The 25,004-nt window shown below is 40.2% G+C and overlaps 1 protein-coding gene across 3 annotated transcripts in view; it reads left to right on the forward strand.

Annotated features, from left to right (window-relative positions):
* Positions 1–5,159: 5,159 nt before the first annotated feature.
* The window catches only part of pld1b (phospholipase D1b), a 46,773-nt gene continuing 26,928 nt past the window's right edge, over positions 5,160–25,004 (forward strand). For 2 of the 3 annotated variants that reach the window (XM_081601840.1, XM_081601842.1), the window contains exon 1: positions 5,160–5,266. The gene's annotated coding sequence lies outside the window, so the exon portion shown is untranslated. Of the gene's footprint in view, positions 5,267–16,387; positions 16,544–25,004 lie in introns of those variants that run through there. The other variant, XM_081601841.1, reaches the window with a different exon arrangement.

Genomic DNA, 25,004 nt, shown 5'->3' on the forward strand with positions numbered 1-25,004 from the left:
AGGGCTGAAGTAGCTGAATGTCAGCCTAATTTCCCCATTTCCAGCTTTGTTGTGTGTTTGAGAATCATGTATTTCTGAACACCTGATTGTTTCAAAGTTTCTGTGGACTGTCTCTGTCCACTGAAAGGAACCAGTCTGGATGATTTGGACCAACCCAGGAACCACCAAGGTCCCATGAAGAACCCCTTAAACTGGAAGCTACAGCAACACCAGCGACAAGGTGACAACACCAGAGTTTTGTATGTAATGTGTTTAGGATGTAAAGAACTTTGAACTGCCTGGCTGCTGAAATCTACTGTACAAATAAACTTAAACTTGAACGTCAGAGACGTAGCAGGAGTTTTCCTCTCGGCTGAATCACCTTCAGCTGCTTCTTGGCCCTTTATGCCATAAGTCTGACGGACATTTTCTACATTCCTCACCTTCAGCTGTGAGATGTCTGAAGGGTTTCCATTTGATTCAATTACCCACACAGCTCCTCAGCTGTATTAACATCTGGGCTTTGACTAGGCCTATGGATTCTCCAGTTCTTTGTGGATTTGCTGGTTTGTTTTGGGTCACTGTCATGTTTCAGGGTCCAGTTCCGACTTCCTTTCTTCATGGATATTTCCATCTGACACATGGCAGCAATAATAATGCCTCAGTCTGACACAGTGACGAAAGCCTTTGGGGATTTGAAGGGTCCGATCCATTCTGTTGATTTTGGGTCGTAAACAGAAGAAGTGTTGTCTGGGTGGTTGGGCATCTGTTAGGTATTGGACTTGTTTTTGGTTCATTGAGAATTTTAAGTAATGTATTGAGTAATATTTGTGATTGCAGATGGAGCCATCAAGCAGTTGGTAGTATTGTTTGTTGTTGAGTTTTCTCATTGTCTCCCATAACAATGGTTGAATTGTATTCTGGTTTAATGATGCTGTCCTTCCAGGTTATTTTCCGTTTCTGGGCTAAGGTTTGATTTCCTGGTTTTAAGGTGTTGGGTCTTTGGTATGAGGTTATTTTTCTGTGTTTGATTTATGCCTAATGTATCACTATTTAAAGTGTAAAAGGACTGGATGGAAGAAATCAGAAGACTAGAAATCGTCTACTGGAGCCGTTGTCAGTAATCAATAAAACGATACAAAATAACTGCTTTCAATACCATGTATTTTGAAGAAAAAAATTAAAGTGAACAATACAAGACATACTTAGAACCCAAAATAAATACACAGTACTGCGGCAATCCTCCATTAAGTTGTGCACAACTGGTCTCAACTTCCCCGCTGGTCAGTCCAAAGTCTGACCGACACACATTCAGAAGTCCATGGTTGGATTATCCAGATATTTAAGATGACAATGTCCCAGCGCAAGTTCTTTCGGATAAAGAGATGAATAATGGAGTGTGTGCCTGAGTGGTGAGATGGAGGGGGAACTGATACAGACCAGGATGAAGTGATTCTTGGGGCTCTCCTGGCTCCAGCCAGTTTTCAGAAGCTCGCCATCTTTTACCCTACAAAGGGATCACCTGGCCAATTCCATTAACGGTAGAGAGCATGGCAGCTTCAGGGCTCCAAACTCACTGGATCTTTTCAGATCTGTAGCTCCTTTGTCTCCAGCTCTCCCCCTCACACCTGACTGGGGAAAGCTGGAGCAAGCCTAAATAATTACATCAGGTGTGTCAATTGGCTGCATGCACTGTGTGACTGACTGTCACTAACCAATGGGGCAGCAAGGCGGGACTAAGGGCAGTTTTTTCACCCCGGGTTACACTAATCTCCTTTGTCCTGTTGTTCAAATAATTCAGTTTTCTTCTGTCCAAACAGCCTGGTACAGTCTGACTTCAGTCTGTTTTTCTTAAAGAAGAAACATTTCCTTCTTGTACATCTCCTATAATCTTTCAGATTATTCAGACTTTCTTATCAAGATCAGCAACAGACTTCTCGCTTCTGTCACGGCCCTTTAAGGCTTGAGGTCTTCTTTAAGTATCTGATTTTAGGATGAACTGAATTAGTCAGACAGTTTGGTAGAACATTTTTCACACAGTATAAATGGATGAGTTTAAACTTTCTGACTTTAAATATATTTTCACACTGATGATTTGCTACAATCCTCTTCTTGAAGGACTTGGAGCTTTAGGTCTGACCAGGACGTTCAGACTCGCCTCCACCTTCCACCAAACTGAACGTCCAGAGGTATCAAACATACTCGCATTCTCTAGCACAGATACGTGTATGAAAAAATATTACAGTAAAAGTAAAAGTACAGGTTGAACTGTTTTACTCAAGTGAAAGTAAAAAGTAATGTTCACCTTTATGAATACAAAATGACTTTTGATGAGCATGAAATACTTAATTTTTTTTTCTTTTGCTGACAACATGCACTGTTAGAATGGAAATAAAATACTGATATGGTCCAGGTTTTTTCAAACTAAATGCACAAAGCGCAGCATTTTTATCTCCAATCATTCTTAGAGCCAACATGGAAAGCTTTTTTTAAAAATAAACACAGATGGGAATGTCTCAACGTTCCTCTGGGATGTTTCTCCGGTTAAAGCCTCCATCTTGTTTTTCTGAAGCCACAGTTTGTTCTCCTTCTTCTGCTTTGCTTTTGTTGCATCCAACTGAATGATGAACTACCAACACTATGACACACTTTTTATGCGAGCTGTGGATTTTTTCCATTATTATTTGGTTTGTCATGGAAGTAACAAGGTGTGCGTGAAACTATAAGCAGTAGAAAGTTGTTGACTTTACAGGAATCCCTCATACAGAGCATGCATGTGGCAACAGTGGAGAGGAAAACCTCCTCTCTAACAGGAAGAAAGCTCCAACAGAACCAGAACCAGGTTCAGAACCAGCAGCCATCTGCCACGACCGGCTGGACCTGGGAGGAGACGGAGCAGAGACACAACAACAGGTCAGCTGAAACGTTCTGGAACAATTCATCATCCAGCAACATTCATTGAGACGGTTGGCAACAGACAATGCTTAGAGTCGCTTTTGAAACATAATAAATGAAACATTGATCAACATTCTGATGTGTAACGATGAGATTTCACAGAATATAACGCTCCAGTTGTTGACTGTGTTTCTATTGTATTGGTGTTTTCATGAAGTGAAGCACTTTGAACTGCTTTGATGCTGAAAGGCTGATAAACCTGATCGATCGTCTGGATGTCTGAGCCTCATCAAACCGTTCAGTGTCTTCATGAAGAGTTTATCCTCCGATTCAAGGGAGTGGATGAACCTGAGTGTTGGGGAGAAGATGGGGCATAGTGAAGGTACTGGGAGAACTGGGCTGGGGGACTGGGAAGTAATGAAGGGACTGGGAACTGGGATGGGGGACTGGGACATGGAGAAGGGACTGGGAACTGGGCTGGGGGACTGGGAACTGGGATGGGGGACTGGGACATAGAGAAGGGACTGGGAACTGGGGTAGGGGACTGGTAACTGGGATGGGGGACTGGGAAGTAATGAAGGGACTGGGAACTGGGGTAGGGGACTGGGACATAGAGAAGGGACTGGGAAGTAATGAAGGGACTGGTAACTGGAATGGGGGACTGGGAAGTAATGAAGGGACTGGGAACTGGGGTGGGGGACTGGGAACTGGGATGGGGGACTGGGAAGTAATGAAGGGACTGGGGTGGGGGACTGGGAACTGGGATGGGGGACTGGGAAGTAATGAAGGGACTGGGGTGGGGGACTGGGAACTGGGATGGGGGACTGGGAAGTAATGAAGGGACTGGGGTGGGGGACTGGGAACTGGGATGGGGACTGGGAAGTAATGAAGGGACTGGGGTGGGGGACTGGGAACTGGGATGGGGGACTGGGAAGTAATGAAGGGACTGGGGTGGGGGACTGGGAACTGGGGTGGGGGACTGGGAAGTAATGAAGGGACTGGGGTGGGGGACTGGGAACTGGGATGGGGGACTGGGAAGTAATGAAGGGACTGGGAACTGGGGTGGGGGACTGGGACATGGAGAAGGGACTGGGCTGGGGGACTGGGACATAATGAAGGGACTGGGAAGTGGGAAGGAGACATAATGAGGGAAAACATCTGAGGATGAAACAGGAAAAATGCTTAGAAATGATCAACAAGTTCTGAAGTGACTGGAACAGATGAAGGTCAGAATTGCTGATTCACCTGAGAGGGAGGGATGGATGGATGGATGGATGGATGGATGGATGGATGGATGGATGGATGGATGGATGGATGGATGGATGGATGGATGGATGGATGGATGGATGGATGGATGGATGGATGGATGGATGGATGGATGGATGGTTGAACAGATAAATGGATGGATGGATAGAGCTCACATTTCTGAGCTCCATCTTCCCTCCAATCATCGGACATGAAGGAACTTCCGGTTTCGCGGCACGTTAACGTGTAACTGTCTGTCATCCTGGTCCCGCTGCAGCATCCATCCAGGTGTAAACAGGTAACTTCACCTCTAATGCCTGGAGAAGGAAGCTGATGCGGTTCCCAGGGGAAAACCAAAATCTGCATGAAAGACACAACATGACCACCAAACCTGATGTACTTCCTTTTCAAAATAAAAGCCCGTCATAAACGTTGTCCCGATGGTTCACAGCAGAAACTAAAACAAAGCAGCCTTCTGCTGAAATACATCAGTTTGAGTTGTTGAGTCACAAACATCAAAAATGTTCTTTTAAATTAAAAAATGCAGAATGAGCGTCAGATCATCTGCTTTATCTTTTTACGACAGAGATTTCAACTGATAAAACCAAAACATACCAAAGGTTCTCAGATAAAACATTTAAAATATGAAAAATATTCTACTTATGTGTGAAAGTGAGATAAAACAAACTCAAGTTTTATGTTCTGTTCCAGAAGGCATCTTTATTTTAATGATCAAAACAATCTAAATGTATTTTAATATAATTTTTATTATATAAAATAATTATTTTAAAAATGATCATATTTGATTTTATTACAAAAATATAATCTACACCATTAATACCATTTCAAAAACTCAACCTCAAATAAATAAAAAAAATAAAAATTCTATGAATTAAAAGAGATTAAAATTTTTATTTTCTCCTTTTTAAATTCATGTTAATTCGTTAAAACAGAAACGAAAGCAGATCTTCAGCTCCTATCATTTGTCATCGCTCTGCTCTGACGCTGTCGTCAGACTTTTATTTTGAAACCCCCGGAAGTCCAGTTTTGGCAGTTTTCGCCCCGCTTGTCTCGCCTCCGGGAATCGGGAGGTTTTGGTCGCGGCTCCTCGGTTCAGTCAGAGCAGCAGCTGCTTCACATCAGCAGGGTAAGCTCCGTGTCTGGACTCGCTCCTCTCTGATTTTATTTCGTTTTGTGTTATTTACACGTGTTTCCCGGTTTCTGCCTGAAATGGATGGTTGTTGTGGGGAGAAGTTTGCTGGAGTTGTGCGCAATTTGTGGAGCTTAATTGGGAGAATGCGCCACTGTGCTGATGAGCTCTGTTTGTTTGTTTGTTTATTTATTTGTTGTTGTTGTTGTGTGGAGGAATCCCTCTTCCTCCTCTTCCTCCTCTTCATCTTGTGGGCTCTGCTGTGTGATCCAGGTGAATTAAATGTCTCGGTTCCGACCCGACTCGGCTTTGCGGGGTTGGGAACGAGTCAGACCTGTATGAGGAGCCTGTCACCACCCGGTTTGTCACTCCTGCCACAACAACGCGCCTCTTCCCCTTTTTTTTATCCATTCCTCGTCACAGACCAACAGAACCACTTCCCCTCCGCATCGGGTTCAGGTTAATGGACCGCAGTCAGCTGTCAGTCCTCCTCCTGACCTCCATCTTGTTCTTCACATCTGCAGAAAGTCGCTGTTGCTCATGTAGAAACGCCTCCTCTGTTTGCACCACTGGGCTGAGGTTGCTGAAATACTCCTGCGGCGTAAAGCAGACAGGAAGTCGGAACAGCAGAGAATCGCTGGTTGTGTTGAAACGTCCCGCTTTTCCCTCCGGGCCGCCGAACTTTCCTCACCTCAAGGTTTTGGAAAAGTTTTCCTTTGGATGCTTTTTCACACCCAACACCCAACCATTTTCGGTTCCGGACCGTTTTCAGTCCATTATCCAACTGTTTTAATTTCTGGAACAATTCCAGTTCAGTAACGGAACATTTTGAGTCCAGTTCTGGTCCAGTTCAGTCCAGTTCTGGACTATTTTCAGTCCAGAAAGAGTCCAGTCCCGGACTTTTCCAATACCCAACAATTTCCAGTCTAGAGACCAACCGTTGTCAGTACTGGACCGTTTCCAGTCCAGTTCTGGTCCATGTCCGGTCCAGAGGTTCCTGTGGGAACATGGACCTTCCTGTTCTTTGGGTTCCCAGCTGTACCAGCTGAAGTTGTGCGTTGACTCTGGATTGTTCATCTGTAGGTCCGTAGATTATAACTCCAGTTTTGGACCAACATGGCGTCCAGTGAAACTAACCCTGTACTGATGGGTCCCACATCTGCAGCATATTGCTGCTCTGCTAATGGGCCAGTCTGGCTAATGGGTCCCACTCCTGGGCGGAGATCAGGTAGGATCCTGGGACCTTTAATGGCTTTTCCAGCAAACAGTGTCAGGATGATGGGAGTGCTGGGTTGACTTTCCGGGTGGGAATGTGTGCTTTGGCAGCGCCACATGGAGCGAGGAGGCCATAAAGCTCCAGGCCTGCAGGGGGCAGAGGTCAACGCAGCCTCTGATCAGTATGATCAGGGCTAAATGTCAGCAGACATGGAGGAAGGAGGGATGGGTCGGGACCAATCAGCCGGCTGGGATCCGTCTGACTGATCGGTCTGTGAGCTGAAGATGGTTTTCTGTTGCTTTGGTGGCAAAAGGTTCAGTTTCACCTGAAGACGTGGAGCAAACAGACGCTAACAGAGATTAGCTCAGAGTGGCTACACCCAGGAGTTCATCATCCATCCGTCATCCATTTATTTGTTCATCCATCCATCCATAAATCTATCCATCCATCCATCCATCCATCCATCCATCCATTTATCTGTTCATCCATCCATCCATCCATCCATTTATCTGTTCATCCATCCATCCATCCATCTGTTCATCCATCTGTTCATCCATCCATCTGTTCATCCATCTGTTCATCCATCCATCCATCTGTTCATCCATCCATCCATCCATCCATCCATCCATCCATAAATCTATCCATCCATCCATCCATCCATCCATCCATCCATAAATCTATCCATCCATCCATCCATCCATCCATTTATCCATCCATCCATCCATCCATCCATCCATCCATCCATTTATCTGTTCATCCATCCATCCATCCATCCATCCATTTATCTGTTCATCCATCCATCCATCCATCCATTTATCTGTTCATCCATCCGTCCATCCATCCATCTGTTCATCCATCCATCCATCCATCCATCCATCCATCCATCCATCCATCCATCTGTTCATCCATCCATCCATCCATCCATCCTCCTCTGTTCTTTAATTGTTAGTCTCAACTTGTTATTTCCTGTCAGTTTTCTGGGTGAAGCACTGAGACGACTAAAAGCTGATTGAAAAGGTTTCTCTGCTGACTGACATGGCGGCGTTTAACTCGGTGTTAACCAGATTACTCCGCTGCAGAAAGGTCGTCTGCTTTGCCTTTAATCCAACGTGTCGGTTGAATTAACCCTCCAGATCAGCAGCCGCTCCCTCTGATCTCCATCAAACCAGGATCTGAAGCAGCTGCAGGTCATTTCTTAAACTAAAAATCATTTCATTTAAAGGTTTGTGGTCTGCAGACACTGTTGGGGAGGAAGTTTCTCAACTGAGTGAGTTTTTAGCAGATTAGAAGCTCCTCCTATCGGCAGCAGGCCTGGAGTTAAACCAACATGGGAGGACAAACAAACCAAAAACCTGCCAGACTTCAAGAAATCCTGGAATTAAACAGAGACTTGGACTGAGAATCAACCTGAAACAAAATGTTAAAAACAGATTTTCTAACACACCACCAGTTCATCTACTGCATAAAGACTGGATTATTTATTTTAAAAAGTCCCTGAGGTCCTGAACTAACAGAGCAGAGACGGTATACTATTGTACGTGATCAAGAAAAAACATGTCCCCACAGAAAATGGTGTAATATGTCCGCCAGACCACTTGGTGGCACTGTATCACTGCCACAGGTCATTTGGAAGAGATGGATGTTAGATGTCATTGTTTAAAAACAGAACCTCTTTCTTGAACTGTATTTCTGTTAAACATGAAATTACGCATATTGGAATTCCGACAATGAATTTGCTTAATCAAAACATGCCATGTAAAAAATATTGCAACATGAGAATGTGGTTTTTCAGCTTTATTCTAATTGGTGTATTTGGCAAAACTGCAATGGAAACGAGTTTTTCAACACAGGTGAGGTGTGAATGCTAAGCTAACTCTGGTCTGCCTACAAACCAAGGTCTGGCTTCAGTTGAACTGAACTTTAGTTCAATTTGCTTGCGTATGTGGACGGCAAGCGGACCGGAGACCGCTCCAAAAGCAGGAAGTGGACTACAGCACAGGGCATTGTGGGTAAATACAACCAAACAAACACGTAGCCTAGCGCCTAGAGAAATTGCTCATGGTTGGGCGAAAATATACCCAAAAATCTGACGCCACTCCATTTTTGTTCACTTTGTTGTGAGCGTGTCTTCTTCAGAGGTTTTTGTGTCGTTTCCTTCGGCGGTTTGTGGTACAGCGCCCCCACAGGTGAGGAGGGGAACAGGTTTTTCAGTTAGTTTGGATTATTTGACTCAGTGCAGTGAGAAAGAGAACAGCAGCAGCTGAAAATGTAACAAATGTTTTGGTCCCTAATAGAACCGAGTCTAGCAGACTGTCATGTATGAAACGGAATAATAATCCGACCCATTTGGACGAATCCTCAGACCTTCCCTCCCCCAGAACCGTCTCCACCGTCTGCAGTGTTAAAATCCCTCTGATTGTTGAAGTTTATTACTAATCAGGTATTTATAGTTTGGAAATGCAAAATTTAACCATTTAAAACGATTTTACTTATTTTATTTCAGCTCTTTAAAGTAAAAATTCGTATTATTTAGCATAAAATTGTCTCTTGAACGCGTCTGGTTGGGAACTGAGGTTCTGCTGTTCCAGTCCGAATGCCGATCATGTCCCAGTGAGTTAGACTCATAACCAGTCTGTTGTGCTGCTGGTTTGACTGGTCAGCACTGCTTCATATTGGTGTCATGCAGGAGATTCAGATCATCTGACAGAAAACAAGACACGCATGCTGCCTGCATGCAGACGCGTCCGGCTGAGCTGGAGCCTTCCTGACTTTACTCAGGCCACGCCCCCTCAGCGATTACGCAACGCAGCTGAGGCCGAAGCAGGAAGTGCATCATCAGCTGACTGTCGGTTTTACCAACATCAGACGCCGAACCAGAAATTAAAACCTCCTGCTGACTGATGCAGCACACTGAGGCTGTCAGGGAAACTAAGTACACCCCCACCATCTTTAAGGTGTTGCCTCATTTCATTGCTGTTTGCAGATGTCTGTTTCCCCTCACCGTGTCAATATGGAGGTCTGGACTTTGACTAGGCCGGTGCAGAACTTTTTTCAGCTCTCTGGAAGAGATAAGTCATCTTCTCCATTCAGAAGCAGCTTTGAAAACCTGCTGACATTTTTTATTTCAGAGCAAAATGTACTGCTTCAACTCCTACAAGCAGGCGCCAGAGATGACCTTTGACCTTTAACCTGCTAACTGAGCTGGAGCTCTTGGTTTTTTTAGTGATTTCTCTGAGCATTGATCGCTCTTTCTACTTCTTTATCTCGTCTTCTACCACTTCTTCTACTGCTACTTTTATAAATTCTTCTTCTTCTACTGCTACTTTTATTAATTCTTCTTCTACTGCTACTTTTATTAATTCTTCTTCTACTACTTTTATTAATTCTTCTACTGCTACTTTTATTAATTCTTCTTCTTCTACTGCTACTTTTATTAATTCTTCTTCTTCTACTACTACTTTTATTAATTCTTCTTCTTCTTCTACTACTTTTATTAATTCTTCTTCTACTACTTTTATTAATTCTTCTTCTTCTACTACTTTTATTAATTCTTCTTCTTCTACTACTACTTTTATTAATTCTTCTTCTTCTTCTACTACTTTTATTAATTCTTCTTCTACTGCTACTGTTATTAATTCTTCTTCTTCTTCTATTGCTACCCTGGAAATGGAGCCCAAACCTTCCTGGGTTGTTGGGCTGCAGCTGTTGCTTTTCCAGCATCATAACTGGTTGTTTTTGTAGATTTTTGTAGATTTGGGAACGTAAAACTGTACGGAAGGAAAAACGGTGAAAATCTAAAGTTAGTTTGTCGTTTGTAGGTCAGGAAGTCGGGCGGTCTGCTGGTCACGATGCCTGGAAAATGTCTGTGAATCTCTGTGTGCCATTAAATCGTCTGAAAGCTTCTTCATTGTTTCCAATGTTGGAGTTCAGACTCGTCCCTCATAACCTTAATTAAAGCTGTAAATATTGTTTTATTATTGGTAAAATGGAAACTAGGCTGTGGACATGTTGACATTTTACAATAATTCAAACTTTTAGTTTTTTCTGGATTTAGTTTCTTTTACTTTCGTACATCATTGATATGAATAAAGTTTTAATTAAAGTATTCTAAGCAGTAGATGCAGACTATGTCATATTTTGCTTTTGTTAAAAACATTTTTTTCTGTTTACAGTAATTGTAGCTGCAGTTGAGTTGGAGCAGAACAAGTTTTAGGTCAAAACCTTTAAATTGGAGAATATTAAAAATCAGAAGATTTTTAATAGCTTAAAACTGAGTAAATACATTAATATGTTCAGATTCAACCCTAAAAACAAAAAAATCTCTGAATTTATCAGTCATTTATAAGTAAACCAGCTTTATTTCTATGTTTTTAGTTTCTGTGGATGTTTTATTTCTCCAGTGAAATTTGAACATTTTGCTGTTCGGATGTTTTTCTGAAAAGGGAACCGGGTTCGTCGGGCTGATGGTTGACCTCGTCTCGTCTGCCCGGCCCGCTTGGCGAGTGGAACCCTGCGCCGCTCACCTGAAGCATCAGAACGTTGGCGCCGCGCCTGCAGGGTGTCGGCCTGCTGCAGATCTTCTGCCAATAATATTCAGAAATCTGAAAACGCATCTTTAAATTCAGAGTTGGCTAGAAAAATACTGATTTATTGTTGTTTTTCTTCGAAGCAGGAAGACAAAAATCATGCAAATTTAGGTGGAATGAATCAGATTAGGGTTTGATTTATTGAAAACACAATTTGCTGGATTATTTCTTAACGTTGAAGCTTTAATATTATAAATCAAAGGCATGTTAATTCAAGCAAATGAGCTCAAAATGTCAACATGTGATCAATACCTGAAAGATTTTAATGAAACAAACCGATTCATGGATTATAAATCACATGAATGCAAAAATTTAATTATCCTTCCATTAACTTTTGTGCTTCAAACATTTTTAAATAATTGGTTACTGAATTTCATCATGTTATATTTGGTTGTTTGTTTTCTGCCCTCATTCGGCTGTAAAAATATAAAATCTGTTCCTTCGCCTGTCGGATCTAAAGGTTGAGTTAAACTGATTTAATCAGTTGCTTCAGACTGAATTTGACCCATAAAGATGTAAAGATTAGGGTGATTGCTCAGAGCTCATCCAATCGCAGATGAATGATTGCAAGCAGTGGAAACAAGAAGCAAAAAGCTGATCTGCAGTTTTAAGGAGGTGAAAAGCAAAAGCCTGGAAAATATTTGCAATAATAAAAATATGTGTATATTTTTACTGAACCTTCCAGGTGTATGAATATATCTGAGCCCAGCAGTAAATATTTCTGCTGCACAAACCAGTGTGAGTTTTTCTGCAGCTGCTGAAACGTGTTTATAAGTTTTGAAATTTGCAGCTTCCTGTTAACTGAAACCACAAATTCAAACCGCGTGAATTTGACCAGCTTCTCTGCAGAATCACCACAAACACACATGCAGCTGCCCCGGCTCTCCACCAGGGGGCGCCGCAGTCACTCTGTTTTCTGCCATCTGGTAACTTTCGTTGAGGAAACGGTTTTGTTGGAAACCCGTTTTGTGTTTCTGTGTTTTTCTCTGAGTCATATTGAAGCAGATTTCCGGCAGAAAGCAGAACAAACTCGGCAGAGCATGATGAAAACATGAGGTCATTTTACTCAGACTGAGTTACGGTCTGGCTCATTGTTCCACCTGAAAACACCAGTTTCCTTCGTCGATTAAAGAAAACAGTGAAAGGCCAGGAAGCGTCTCAGGGTTTTTCAGTTTCTAGATAAATATTTTCCTGACTGTCTACATTCCTAAGAACTGAACGTGTTGAGAGATTTTATGATTTCATCTCTGCATAATGAGTCAGGGAAGCTCATTAGGCCTGAGCTGCTGGAAACGCTCTAATGAGTCAATCTGCTGCAGATACGGTTTTAATTTATTAAAAATTATGTATTTTAAGAGTTAATTTGTTGTCAGTAATACTTTAAAGAGGTTCCTGTATCTTTGGAGTTGATAATATTACACCAACCACATATTTGCACAGCAGTGAGACATTTTACACGGAGCAGTGAGTTTTTTATTATTCTGTAACTTCTGCAGGTTTCTGAGGAAACCTGTCTACACAATAAAAGTCTACAGCTTTTACTGTGTTTATCTGTATATGTTGGGTAAAAACTCTACATAAATTACAAGTAAAAACTAAATTATAGTATTTATGAAGCATAAAATCCTCCAAATATGCAAACTAAACATTTAGAAGTATTAAAAACTTTGCAGTTATCTTTTAAAATCTGATTATTTTAGTTAAATTGTTGTGATTCATGCAATAATTATCAACTAATGTAACTAGATTAGCTAAAATTAAGTTAAACTAAACCCTTGCTCCACAGAAAGGTTAGCGCCTCTATGCTAGCTTGGTTTCATTCTATATTAAAACAAGCTAACTAGCCGCTAACTAGCATTCATGAAAATTAGCTTAAGACAGCAGCAGTATGGTAAAAAACAAAGTTTTATCATGTTTTAATCTTTTAGATTCATTATGACAGTAACTTCTCAATTACTCAAGTTTTGTCAGTTACACCAAAGTTTGAAGTTTTTAGTGGGTTAGCAACTAAAACAAACTTTATTCCAGCTACTTTTTCTCTATATGGATAATAATTTGCTGACTTCCCACCTTCTTTGCTTCCAAAAGCAAAGTTTATGGTGAGTTACATTTGTAGCCAGGACCTGAAAACTGACATTTCTTGTAATGATGTTAGCTAAACTTCATGTCTGTCTCCCAAAATTAAAATCTAGCTTCTCTTGTAACATCGTCTGGATGACGTTGTGCTAATTTGTTTAGTATTGTGGAGTTGAACTTGGAGCCAGTCTTTCATTGCTGGGCTTGTTTCTGGTTGTTATTCTGGATCTTATTCTGGATTTTTCCGTCCACATGCTAACGCTGCTTGGCTGCTGACTCATGAAAAATCCACCCTACCTGGTGATTCACCTGCGTCCTGCTCACCAGACACCTTCCTACTACTTTGTTTGTTTTAGTCTGAATGGTAAAAATAAAAATCCAACTTTAGCACCCAATTCTAACTGGAAAGTTTCTGGAAAGACATTTTAAATGACAATTTTGAATGAGGTAGTTTTCTTTACTTAAGAATATATTTTTTGGAAGCCAAAACATGTTTATATTTAAAGTTTTTGCTTAATCTATGAAGCTAACACTTTTGTTTCTTTAATTTAGTAAAAACTCTGAGATGAAATGGATAAAACCATCATAAACATGCAAACAAAGGTTACAGAAATATCAGAATTTTTTCACTGACTGATTTCCAGATGAGGAAAATAACGACATTCTTTGTCTGTAAGAACCATGTGACCATGATAATATTTGACTTTTGGCCTTCATTATTCTTCCATTCATTTTTCTTATTAATAATATTTTATAGTTGGGAGTGTTTGATAAGGCTTAGCTTAGCAGCTACCACACCCTAACATGCTGCACCTTTCTTTACTTTCTGGCCGTGTAAATATTAAAAGTTGTTGTTTCTGTGCCTCCTTGCTGCTTTGGGAAACTTAAACTTCAGTTTCAGTTGCTTTGCGTTGAGGTTTTGTGGCCTCCTGGTCCAGATGAAGACACAAACTGTGTGTTAGCCGCTCGTGGGTGGGAGTCCGAACGCTTCGGTCCTCTGGAATGTCAACAATGAGTCTCACAAACGCTCAACCCTCCGGTTTCCAACAAGTCCAACCTGTTTACAAACTGACTGTTTATCCAGACCGGAGAGCAGCTGAAACACAAGGACACGTCTGTAAAGAAGCATTTATGTTGGTGTCACGAGTTTGGACTGAGAAATTAGCTTGATGTATAAAACTGCCAAATATCAAGGGTTTCTATTGTTTTGGTACATTTAAAGTGTGTGTGTGTGTGTGTGTGTGTGTGTGTGTGTGTGTGTGTGTGTGTATATGGCACGTTTTAATGTGACTAATCTAGACAATCAGATTTGATCATCTGAAATAATAGTAATTATAGAACGACACATGATAACATAATGTTCCCATGTGATGGTGTTTCTGTGTGAAGTGACTCACCTGCAGTAAACCCAGTAAACCCAGTAAACCCAGTAAACCCAGCAACATGTGCTGGTGAATGCTGAACGTTCCTGCTGTTAAACACGTTGTGTTCGCAGAAGTTGCAGTTTTAGGTTTTTTATGTTGTTTCCATCTTTTGGACCTTTATAAAGTGATCAGATGTGAATTTATTGTTTGCCACGAGGTTTAATTTCATAATGTTCAATTTAAAGTATTTATTTGGCTCAAAATGATGCCAGAAAAATGATTTTGTTCTTGTTGGCAATGAATCAAGTTTATGTATGTAGCAGATTTGTTCAAAATGCTTTAAATCATGAAAACATGCCATGAGGAACCAGTGACGAATTACATCATCAAAATCATCAATACACATCAAATATGTTGCTCAGTGTTTCTTTTATTATGGTCCAAACTAAACTCTAAACATTCGGGTTTCAGCCTGGATTCCTTGGAGCTCAGTGTTTCGGCTGTTTTTCAGTTTTCTGGAGGTTTGCTCCAGCTTTGTGGTGGGCAGAAGCTGAAAGCTGCAAGGTTTCCTCCATGTCGAGCCACCGATGCAGAGCTTGGTTAGCATGTTGGTGTGATGGCTGAAACTCGGACCTTAACGTCGATGTGTCAGTTTAACAGCAGCCGACAAACCAATAAACTAAAACATCTAAAAACACAGAAATGTTTCCCGTCGTTCAGTTATTTCAGCACATTTTGAAGCCAGACCTCTGAAACTCGTTTTACTTGACCAGTCGACTCTGTAACCGCCGTGACGTTTATGACGGACCGCATGAAGGAAACATGTTCTGACCTCATGTCTGAACGTGTTGGCAGCAGCAGAGGATCTCAGGGGTCAGCAGGTCGTGGTGTCTGGATGGGTGTGGAGCCATCCGGACTCTGGAGGTAGAACTGCACAGGATCAAACTCTTTAGCTGAGAACGCTTCACTGAAACGACTCTGAAATGATTTTTATTTTCCATTTTGGTCATTTTTAGAAATTACCAAACGACGTAAACGATGGAGCAGTTTGGGGTTTTTCACTGTAGTTTAGTTTTATTGTGACTTTTTGTAGTTTTATTGTCACTTTTTGTAGTTTTATTGTCACTTTTTGTAGTTTTATTGTCACTTTTTGTAGTTTTATTGTGACTTTTTGTAGTTTTATTGTGACTTTTTGTCTAATTCAGTTGGTTTTAATTAGTTTTTAGAGTGTGTTTGATATAAGTTATAAGTTAAATAGTCAAGATTTAAATATCTAACTACTAAATAATCAATATGTTGGTTAATTTTTACATGCAGAATTAAAAGATAAAGTATTTTTTGTGAATATTCAAAATATGAACAACCACCTGACTGGTGAATCACATTTGAATGAAAAACTAAAAACGTTTTTGCTGCCAGATTATTAAATAAATAAACATTTTAACTCACCGGTGCATTTCTGTAGGAACGTGGACTGTGGACGCCTACATCTCCCAGAATGCTGTGCGGTTCAGTTCATATGTTGAATATTCTATTAGATGTGATATCTATTGAAATTGATCACCGTTGTGATGCATGTTATTGATTTATTGTCAGTCACTATCGCAAATAAAATAGATTATTGCCCATTAAAAAATGTTAATAATCAGAATTATTAATTGATCGTGGGTTTAATAGTTTGCATATTGCGACTCTTTTCTGAATGTGTAAATATTTAAACGGATTTAAAATCAGATCCTCTGAATATTTCTGCAGCTTTAACGCTGAAAGATCCTCCCTCTCCTCTCATTGGCTGATGTCTGGCTCCTCTAGCCAATCACAGCCGCGCTGGTCGGTAAGCCCCGCCCCCTGGAGTCCTGCTGTCCGGCGTCGCTGCTGCAGTTTCAGCCGCGACTCTCCGCCCGTCTGACCGGCAGCTGGAGGGACTGTGGGCGTCGGGGGTTAAAGGTGAAGCTGCTGACCTGAGCAGGTGACCAGAGGACGGGTTCTTCCTGTGAAGATGCCCGCCGTCCCTCCGGGTTTGCGGGTTCAGGTCAGTGCGGTTCGGATCTGGCGGTTCCGTTTGTTTTTCCTAAAGTTTCCCAAAACGGGACGTTTGAGGATGAATCTCTGCTGAGACCAGATTATTCAGGCCTCATTTCAGCTTCTTTGCTTCTGAAACGTTTTGATTCACTCAAAAGGGTTTTAGTTTCACTAGATGAATTAAAAACATGCCGTTAGTTTGTTATGTGAATAAGTAAAACGGGTCAATTTCTAACGCATTTAAAAATAAATGTGAGCTTCATGCAAATAATCAGCAGTTTGGTTGGATGAACATCAACATGCAAACCAAACAACCAACTATATTAAATATATCATCAGATGTTTGAATAACGTTTTGGAAAAACTTTTATTTTTTACTTGAGTAATTTTACTATGAAGTATTTCTAGAAACAAACATGGACAGACAGACATGGACAGACGGACAGACAGACAGACAGACAGACATGGACAGACAGACAGACATGGACAGACGGACAGACAGACAGACAGACAGACATGGACAGACAGACAGACATGGACAGACGGACAGACAGACAGACAGACAGACATGGACAGACAGACAGACATGGACAGACAGACATGGACAGACGGACAGACAGACAGACAGACAGACATGGACAGACAGACAGACATGGACAGACAGACATGGACAGACGGACAGACAGACATGGACAGACGGACAGACAGACATGGACAGACAGACAGACATGGACAGACGGACAGACAGACAGACGCCTGCAGTTTCTGTTAAAGTTTCATAAATTAGACAGAAACTGACTTGGAAAAAAATATTTAACCTGATTTTGTTATTTATTTTTCTCATTTTGGTCCTTTTCTCTTAACTTGATGTTTTTGTTCAGATGTATTTTTTAAATATTAAATGATTCATTTCATCAGGTACTCAGTACTTCAGCGTATTTTTTACCAGATACTTTTTACCTTTCGGTTTAATTGGTTTAATGGAAAAGACTTAAAGTTTCTGGAGATGAAATTGGTTTTACGGATGACGACCCGCCTGCAGTTTTTCTCATCTGTGTTTTTGATTTCAACTTTAATTCTTCGGTTCTGATGAAATGAAGTTCTGGAGTTCTGGTTCTGGTGAAAAGCTTCAGAGAAACGTTTCCTCAATCTGCCCAGCTTTTCCTGTCTCTGGTTCCTGAAGCCTCTTGGTTCGTCTCAACATTAGCTGTGGCAGATTAGCGGTGTGTGTGTGTGTGTGTGTGTGTGTGTGTGTGTGTGTGTGTGTGTGGGGTTAGCCTGGTGAGTGACGGTGTGTGTGAGGGGGTAACGGTCCACCATGTACCTAATTCCAGAGAGTGCTCAGCGGCAGCATCAGTGGCTTCAGATGCTGCAGGAGAGTTGAGGCGTTTCTGCTTTAATCTGGATTGGAGCCCAGATGCAGATAATCCAGAAGCAGGACGGGCGTCTGCAGGATCCCACCTGCAGACGCTTTTAGAGACGTTTGAGTGAACAGAGCAGATATTACACTGTAAAAACATTTACTTCTCTGAAAAAATATACTTTTACTACGCTGTACTTTTTACTTGAATAATTGTGTTGTGAGGTATTTAAACTGCCCACCTGTCTAGGGGTGTTAATTCTGTCGTTTATCTTTTATTGTGATACATTTTAAAGAGTTTAGATTTATTGTGTCCTCCAGCTCTGAAAGTTCACCTGGTTCTGGTTCTGGTTGATCCTTTCTACAGCCTGTGTTGCTCTGCTGTGGTCATGTGACAGTGATGTCACAGTGATGTCACATTCAATTCAGTGAAATAAAATCTGGAAGTTTCTCCTAAAAATTAGTAAAAAAAAGATAAAATACAAGAATAATTGCTAGTTTTCCACTTTGATTTTGTTTTATTATTATTTTACATGATCCCTCCTTGTATTTTGATTATTATTTGACAGAATCTGGTAATTTAATATAGTTTTTAATAATCTGCTGTGTTTTGTTGCTCCTGTTTTCTCATCTTATTGGGTCAGTCAGTCGTATGAAATGTGATTCTAATGAAACTGCAGTAAAACACATTATATATTTATCCAAGAATAAGATCCCAGGACGGTCATGCATACTTTATATGAGTATTAGTTGGACTGAGTACAGTTTTGGTCACCAGACAGACTGCAGGACGGCTGGAAGGAAGAATATAAACCTGGACAGACGTAGGAAACAAATGTGACGGGGTCTGATTTATGATGCAAAATCATTATTTAACGTCTAATTTACCGACATGTTTGCAGAAAACTGACTGAACGTTTATTTAGGGGGTTTTTTTTCTTGTAAAAATGAAGCAACTTTGGTGAAAAATCTCCAAAGTTGCTGAGACTTGATGAAATTAAAAACTGGATGAGCTGATGATGCAACGAAGAAAGAAAAATTAAAGATAAAGATGAATCTTAAAGCATTCAGTTAGAAAAAAAGAAGAAAAATCACATTTTCTCAAGATGAAAAATGTTTGATTCTGTTTTAAGTTTATGGGAAATGAGACAAACATCCAGTGATATTTTCTAAAATAGAGACTTGAACGTTTAAGATGCCTGGTCTCCATAGAGATCATGAAAATTACCAAAATATGGCTTATTTATTTTACATTTTATTCAAAAATAAATGGAAAGTAGATTTTTATTAAAAAGAGCAAATCTGACCGTTTTTATATTTACATTTTTTACAGATTTTTTTATTACCAAAATCTGAATTTGTTGATTTCATTTCACAGATTTAACAAAAAACAAATAATTTCATGAGTTTTATATATTTTTATTTGTAGTTTATTGACATTGTTGATGGAAGAAATAATCTTTAATTAATTTTACAGGAAAAAAAGAAACCCAGTGTAAAGTTTGAGCCAGTTTGTGCAGGTTGATGGGAGCTGGGCCACTCCCAGTCTGCCCAGTTCACAGCTCTGGTTTAAATGAGTTTTCTGAGAAATCTGAGCTCCTGTTTGCTTTTAGTCATGACTTAAAAACAAAGATCTTCTATTTCAGGCCTCGACACGCGTTTCACTCGTCTGACCCGTTTCTTGTTGACTGCAGCTGAACGGGTTCTGCTGGACCTCAGGCTGATGTTTTGATGAAACAACAGGTTGATTTAGGTAAAAGTGTGAAGGTAGATGAGGCGTTCAGGGACTCGTGGTTGAACTTGGTGTCGTAACTTCCTGCGGCGCCGGTCCGACCAGACTCACGTTTTCCTCGGGTTAACAATGATTCTCTGTTTCCAGCAGAGAATCGAGCCGCTCAGGATGTTTGCTCTGCTTGCTTTGCATTTTAACACCCAGCTCTCTCTGAATGCGTCCCAGCAGCAGGTTGTGGCGACCCGCCGGCCCCAAAGCACCGCATCCATTTGCATGACAGTTATCACAGTTTGCTGAGGTGATGTTGGAATATTCTGCCTCTGTATGCAGAAAACTGCAGGAATCGGCTTTTGGTGGAGGCAGAGTGATGCTGTGGGGGCTCTGGCCTGGCATAAGAACGCTTCTAAACGTTAGCTTAGCATTCACTGTTCATATCAATTTAAAGGAAAATAAACAGATGTTATATAATATTTATTATCAAGAAGCGTTGTTACAAAAAGTAATCCACCAAACACATCCTTTTCTTTCTGTGTACAGGATCATCAGCTCCATCTCCTCCAGATTAGCCGCCAAATTTAGCCGCTAATCAGATCCAAGAAAAATGTTTGGAATCAAACCTGTTGAGAGCTGAGCGTCGAACCCAGTGGTGGAGAAAGTACTCAAAACATTTACTTAAGTAGAAGTACAAATACACAGACAAAAATGTACTCAAGTAAAAGTACCACATTAACATTTTATTTAAGTAAAAGTAAAAAAGTACTGGCTTTTAAAAATACTTAAGTATTAAAAGTAAAAGTACTCGCTGAATGCATTACCTAATCACTAATATCATTAAGTGTACCAATCGTATTTAATTTTAATACATTAGAAATGTGCCATTTTAATGAACAATGCCACAGATAAAGAATGTTTTTATTATGTTTACTCTCTAACATAGTTTAGACTTAGATATGTGAATCTATGCATCATAATTTCAGGGATGGAAACATCTGGTCTCCTGTCCTAACAGCATGAACTTCACTTTTTTTGCCACTAGTGGCTTTTATTTTGAAAGAAATCCAACAGAAAGGGGATGGAAAGAAGGTGGGTGGGGGAAGGACAGGCAACCGAGGAGCCACGTAGCAGAGTTGTAGTCAAGACCACCAACCCAAGACCAAGTCAAGACCATGACACAAAAAAATTAAGAAAAAAATTAAGTTTTACCTATCAAAATTGCTTCTTAAATTGATCTGAAAGATCCACATTCCCATAAAACACCTAGATATTAAATACTTGGAGCTGAAATAAATTTAATCAGTAAAGATCCGTCCAGAAGAATCGGATCGTTCCTGAATGTCATATCACTATATCGCACTTTGGTCACAGCGTTGTCCCATATTTGCAACACCTCAGTCAAAACCTCCACATAATAATTCAGCGCATGAGTGACTTTTTTTCATCGCAGATGCAACATGTGTCTCTGCACAGCTAGCTTAGCTAGCATCACGTCCACAGATCTTACCTTTCTTTAAGCTTTCCCTCCAAGTGACGCTAAAAGTTGGATGAAGTTCCGCCGTCTGTGAAAGCGAAGCGCTGCTGATTTTACATGTCGCCATATCTTATGATTTATGCAGCTATTATGATTAGTCAGACATCTTCTCCGCTCAGAGGAAACCACTGCGCATGTCTGGAGCTCCGCAGCGAGTAAAGGTGGAGCCGATGGGTGACAACAGACACTACGTCACGTTATTGCTGGGATTTTACGGCGCCACCTTAAATCCCTGAACTTCACATTTTAACGGACAAAAAGAGCAACGAGACTTGGATGTAACGAGTAACGCGACAGTTTAGTAGAAATGTAGTGAAGTAGAAAGTACAGATACTTACTGTAAAATGTAGTGGAGTAAAAGTAGAAAGTACCCATTATTAAATCTACTTAAGTAAAGTACAGATACACGAACATTGTACTTAAGTACAGTAACTTCCCACCACTGGTTGGACCCGATTCGGTTTAAACAGAAACTTGTGGTTCCAGGTTTCTGGACGGTTTCCATGCTGAAGGCGACGATCTGATCTGATCTGATCAGATCAGATCAGATCAGATCTGATCTGATCTGATTAATCCATAAAATGGGACCAATCAGGATGTGCAGGCTGATGAAGCTGCTGATGTTCAGGAAATCAGATCCAAACCTAATCAAATAAAATCAACTGGTTAATCTGTTAATTTGTGATTTAACATAAAAGCCGATTCGTTTCTTCTTTTACGGTATGAAGCACCAAAGATGTATTTTTATGTTTTCAGTCAATTAAATCAAATTTTTATTTAAATTACAGTTAATAAAATCTGTGAGCTTCTGTTGGAAAATGAACATAATGACCTGACCTGTTGCAATAAACAATCACATAATAAACTAAAACAAACTCAGTAATTTTCATTTTCATAATTTATAATTTTTCTTTCTGCCAAAAACTGGATGATAAGTTTCCAGTTTCAACTCGACACGTTTCTGAAGAATAACTTTGTTTACAGACGCTTCATAATTCATGTTGTTTATTTCTATTTATTTAATCTGAATATTTTAAATGTTTTTCGGTTCCAGCTAAATATTCATTAGAATTTAACGTTTATTTGAGAATAATATATTCTTGCTTTATTATTATGCCTTTATCTTTATAAATGGTCTAAAAGCAACAATATTATCATTTATTTTGATAATTTATTGTCTAACAGTGACAGACTCCATGTTTTATATCCTAATTTCATTCTGAAACTTCTATATTTTATGGTAACTTTGTCTTGTTGATGTTTATTGTCACTAAATCGAGTTTCACTTCCTGTTTGAGGTTCTGACCTTTATTCTGTTCTGCTGAAACTTGATCTGACCTACAGGCTGGAAGTATTTTAGTAAACATCAAATAAAACAAAACTAACTTACAAGTAACTTTCGGATAATAACAGACGGATAATTCCTTAATATTGATGTAAATGTTTTATTTATAAAGTGAAACAATCTACCAGTGGAATGAGACATTTTTTCCTCAAGTTAAAATCTCTTGGCAGATTATAAATATTACTTTTTCATCAATATTAATAAATTACATTCCTTTATGTTGCTGTAAAGTTACTTGTGAGTCAGTTTAGTTTTATTTTAGCTGGAATATGAGGATGTGAAGCTCTGCTGATGAACGTTGCGTCTCGTTTTCTCTGGTTTCTGCGGTTCAGCTGCGTTTTGCAGGAGGAAGTGAAAGCAGACGGAAACCTTCACTTCCTGTGCAGCCCAGAAATATCTGGCAGGGAAGTGAACCAGTGAAACCTTTTGAATAAACAAATGAAGCTTCAGGATTTTGGCTTCTGGTTGTAGCGCAGCGGTGATGTTTCATTGGGGCCGTTCACACTGCCAGTAAATGCTTCCTGTATGAGTTCTGCAGTGTGAACGGGGAAACGACCTGAAGTGTCCCGCCTGCGCAGTAGAGGGCGCTATAGCGTCAGCGTTCTCAGCGTTCTGCCAACCTCCATGAGAAGAAGAAGAAGAAGAGCTCAGAGTTTGCGGAAGTAAACATGGAGGCTAACGGTGGAGCTTAGCTTATATATTTGAAGTTGTTATCCAGCCGGAGCAGCAAATTAACAACTTAATCCTCATATAATCCGTCATGATTGTTGTTTTTCTTCCTTCCTGCTCGTATCAGGAGCAGAAAAGTGAGATTTGTTGAGAATCAGTGACGTTCAGTTCGGATGAATGCGACCTGGACGTTATGGTCGCATTTGAATCGGATACGTATCGGATATGGGTCACATTCTAAAAGAATCCGACCTGAGCTGTTCACACTGCCATGAAAAGATCAGATTCAGGTCACATTACGTCAAAACGATCTGAACTGGGTCACTTCAGGCTGCAGTGTGAACGCAGCCAATGTGACTTTTACAGAAACCTGAGCAGGTTTTCACTGACCTGCTCCGTTTATCCACCACAATAAAAAACAAGCCGAGCACATTTTAAAACTTCCGTCTGTTTTAAAGTCGGTAAAGCGAAACAACCTGGTGGCCCTTTTTCATGTGATCAGTAACCAGACGTTACTACTGGCGGAAACGATGAAGAAGACAGGAAGTGGCAGGAGCAGGAAGGCGCTGCATGTTTTTAATGGCTCATCAGATGAACCAACTTATTCACCTGCGATTTTGTGTTTCTTATTTAAAAACATGTAATTAGTTTTTGGATGGCCAGGTGATGCTGATCAAACTGAACCAAAAGATTTCAGTTTATGATTTTAGAGGAAAGTCACTTTCATTTTCAAAGCTCAGGCTTAACAGCTTATCAAGTATTTTGGTCTGATTCTTGTACAGATTGTTAAAACACCTGAAATAAGACAAAACTGACTTACAAGTCATTTAAAACTTGTCAACACTTGATGAAAAAGTACTTATTTCATTGGCAGATTATTTCAATTAAAATGTGAAAATGTCTTTTTATAAGTGAAATAATCTTAATATTTTCTCATCAATATTAAGGAATTTTTAACTGAAAGTTGCTGAAAAGTTAAATTTTTGAGTTTTGTTTAATTTCAGCTGTTCCAAGATATTTGCACTAGAAACTAAACTCAAACTTTTAAGATTTTGTGTTTTTGCAGTGAACCAGCTTGGTTTCCATGGCAACTCGCGTGAAAATTGTTTGAATAACTGCAAAGGAATAACATGATTTTAGTCTAAATTCCCAGCTTTCCAAATGTTTCCGCCAATATTTCAGACGTTTGAAAGAAAAGGCAGCTGTGATGTTTCAGGTTTATTCTGGACGATGTTCTGGTTTTCAGCCGTTTCCTCCTCATCCGATCCGAGGCGACGCTAATCCAGACATCCTGGACAATCCAGACAACCTCCAGACATCCTGGATTAGCAGCGAAACACGGATTCCTGTAGAAACGCGTGGGAGTTTTATGGAAGAAGAAGAAGAAGAAAGCGGGTCAAACGGCGCGATGTGAGATGAAGAGGATGAAACGGAAACTGACCCGGAAACAAGCAGCTGAGCAGATATTAGCAGATAAATTACTCTTTAAACATAATGTTTAAAAAGTACAACTTTATCGTTTTAATTAGATTTTCATGTTGAAAATCATAAACCGGACCTGAACTGAACAGCAGCAGGATCCATTCATCCTGTTTCACATCATCGGACCAACTGGAGGTTCAGCTGTTGGAAATTTACATTTTTTCATATTTTTAATGTTTGCCGATTTTATCTTGTTGTTTCCAAAGTGCTTTATGAATAAAGTTTTGGTTTCTAATAACAGGACTGAACTGGTTTTTTCTGTTGGTTTGTAGATGAATGTTGTCAGACTTTAAATCTGATGTTTCTTTAATCTGACCTGGATGCAGTCAGATTCTCTGAACTCCTTTAGTGGGAG

This window comes from Poecilia reticulata, chromosome 20 (assembly GCF_904066995.2).
Source record: "Poecilia reticulata chromosome 20, P_reticulata-male-v2, whole genome shotgun sequence".
Classification (NCBI taxonomy): Eukaryota; Metazoa; Chordata; class Actinopteri; order Cyprinodontiformes; family Poeciliidae; genus Poecilia; species Poecilia reticulata.